Source organism: Tetranychus urticae, unplaced genomic scaffold (genome assembly GCF_039701765.1).
Source record: "Tetranychus urticae isolate SD_2017Ah unplaced genomic scaffold, NJAU_TeUrti_SD_1.0 Scaffold_7, whole genome shotgun sequence".
Classification (NCBI taxonomy): Eukaryota; Metazoa; Arthropoda; class Arachnida; order Trombidiformes; family Tetranychidae; genus Tetranychus; species Tetranychus urticae.
This window is the reverse complement of record NW_028315839.1, coordinates 265,001-267,500: the sequence shown is the minus strand read 5'-3', so window position 1 is coordinate 267,500 and position 2,500 is coordinate 265,001. Positions and strand designations below refer to the sequence as shown.

The following is a 2,500-nucleotide window of genomic DNA, read 5'->3' as shown; positions in this document are numbered from 1 at the left end:
TCGGATATTCTTTTTTACATGGATAACTGTGGTAATTCTAGAGCTAATACATGAACAAGTGTTCCAACCTCAGCTTGCTGACGGAAGGATCGCATTTATTAGTACAAGACCAATGATTCTTATTCACCTAGAACCCTGTTCAGTGATTTCGGTCGCTGTCTAAGGACTAGCAGTGGGGATCTTAGCAACTTCGGTTGCATTTCTTGTGATGACTCTGAATAACTGAGCAAATCGTATGGCCTCTGAGCCGACGATGTATCCCTCAAGCAACTGCCTTATCAACTGTCGATGGTAGGTTATGCGCCTACCATGGTTGTAACGGGTAACGGGGAATTAGGGTTCGATTCCGGAGAGGGAGCCTGAGAAACGGCTACCACATCTAAGGAAGGCAGCAGGCGCGCAAATTACACAATCCCAGTACGGGGATGTAGTGACGAAAAATAACAATACGGGACTCTATTGAGGCCCCGTAATTGGAATGAGTACAATTTAAATCCTTTAACGAGGATCTATTGGAGGGCAAGTCTGGTGCCAGCAGCCGCGGTAATTCCAGCTCCAATAGCGTATATTAAAGTTGCTGCGGTTAAAAAGCTCGTAGTTGGATTTCAGTCGAACCTATGGGGTCCACTGATTAAAGGGTTAGATGGTGATGTTAGGTTTCTTGCTTGTGTCTACGGATGCTTGCTTGAACCTTCATTCCTCTTTCCTGGTGGTTACATTCATAGTGTTTAGACAGAAAATTGCTCGATATTTGCTATCAATGCTCTTTACCGAGTGTTGATTCAAGCGATCGAGACTTTTACCTTGAAAAAATCAGAGTGCTCAAAGCAGGCGTCCAAAACCTCGAAAGAGGTGCCTAAAAACGGTATGGTCAACCATCTATATGATGCGTACCACTACCTTAACTTGAATGATCTTGCATGGAATAATGGAATAGGACCTTGGTTCTATTTTGTTGGTCTTAAGAATCCAAGGTAATGATTAAGAGGGACAGACGGGGGCATTTGTATTGCGGCGCTAGAGGTGAAATTCTTGGACCGTCGCAAGACAAACTACAGCGAAAGCATTTGCCAAGAATGTTTTCATTAATCAAGAACGAAAGTTAGAGGTTCGAAGGCGATCAGATACCGCCCTAGTTCTAACCATAAACGATGCCAACCAGCGATCATTCTGAGTAACTAATTTCATGACTCGAATGGAAGCTTCCGGGAAACCAAAGTTTTTGGGTTCCGGGGGAAGTATGGTTGCAAAGCTGAAACTTAAAGGAATTGACGGAAGGGCACCACCAGGAGTGGAGCTTGCGGCTTAATTTGACTCAACACGGGAAAACTCACCCGGCCCGGACACTGAGAGGATTGACAGATTGAGAGCTCTTTCTTGATTCAGTGGGTGGTGGTGCATGGCCGTTCTTAGTTGGTGGAGTGATTTGTCTGGTTAATTCCGATAACGAACGAGACTCTAGCCTACTAAATAGACTTGCAGTTTACACTGCAGTACTCCCCCTTAGTCAACCTGTGGGTGGTAGTATCTCTTGATGGTTTCGGCTGTTGAGGGCTCTGCTGCTATTAGCCTACAGAATTGGCTAGGGTAAGGATGCTGTAGCACTGTAAGGACTTCTTAGAGGGACAAGCGGCGCTCGCAGCCGCACGAAACAGAGCAATAACAGGTCTGTGATGCCCTTAGATGTCCGGGGCCGCACGCGTGCTACACTGAAGTGGTCATCGTGCATACTGTTTCCTGCTCCGAAAGGAGTGGGTAACCGCTTGAACCCATTTCGTGATGGGGATTGGGCATTGTAATTATTGCCCATGAACGAGGAATTCCCAGTAAGCGTGAGTCATTAGCTTGCGTTGATTACGTCCCTGCCCTTTGTACACACCGCCCGTCGCTACTACCGATTGAATGATTTAGTGAGGACTTCGGACTGGTCAATCCAGACCATTGGGAAACTAGTGGTCGGATTGTGCTGGAAAGATGTTCAAACTTGATCATTTAGAGGAAGTAAAAGTCGTAACAAGGTTTCCGTAGGTGAACCTGCGGAAGGATCATTAACGTATTACCCTCTTATTATAAGAGAAATACAACCTTCAAACAATCAAACACTCTGCATAGTGATATTGTAGATGCTAATATGGTGAATGCAATTGAATTGTATTTGCATTAGAGTCGCAATTGTGAATGTTTATTGCAAACATTTAGCCATTGCAACATGATTCTAATTTGCATTACATTCGTTCATTCATACATCCATCTTTCATTATCCAATGCAACAAAGAGTGAGGGTTATCTAACGATAGCCATAATTTCTTTTGCAAAACAATTGTAGTTTATAATGAAAAGCCTGTCTTGCTACATACTTGGTACCTGATCAAGTCTTCAGCTTATGCTGACGGCAAGGTTTAAAGAAGGAAGTTTTACACTTCTTCGCCTAACTAAGTAAAGACAACTATGGTTTTTATAAACTGCATACAATTGTTTTCAAACCCTCTCAATGCAGATT

The 2,500-nt window shown here is 43.8% G+C and overlaps 1 non-coding gene across 1 annotated transcript in view; it reads left to right on the top strand.

Annotated features, from left to right (window-relative positions):
• The window catches only part of LOC149092657 (small subunit ribosomal RNA), a 2,170-nt gene extending 119 nt beyond the window's left edge, over window positions 1-2,051 (top strand). Inside the window, exon 1 of the ribosomal RNA XR_016200706.1 lies at window positions 1-2,051. This exon is cut by the window's left edge and continues 119 nt beyond it. This is a non-coding gene — a ribosomal RNA (small subunit ribosomal RNA).
• Window positions 2,052-2,500: the final 449 nt, after the last annotated feature.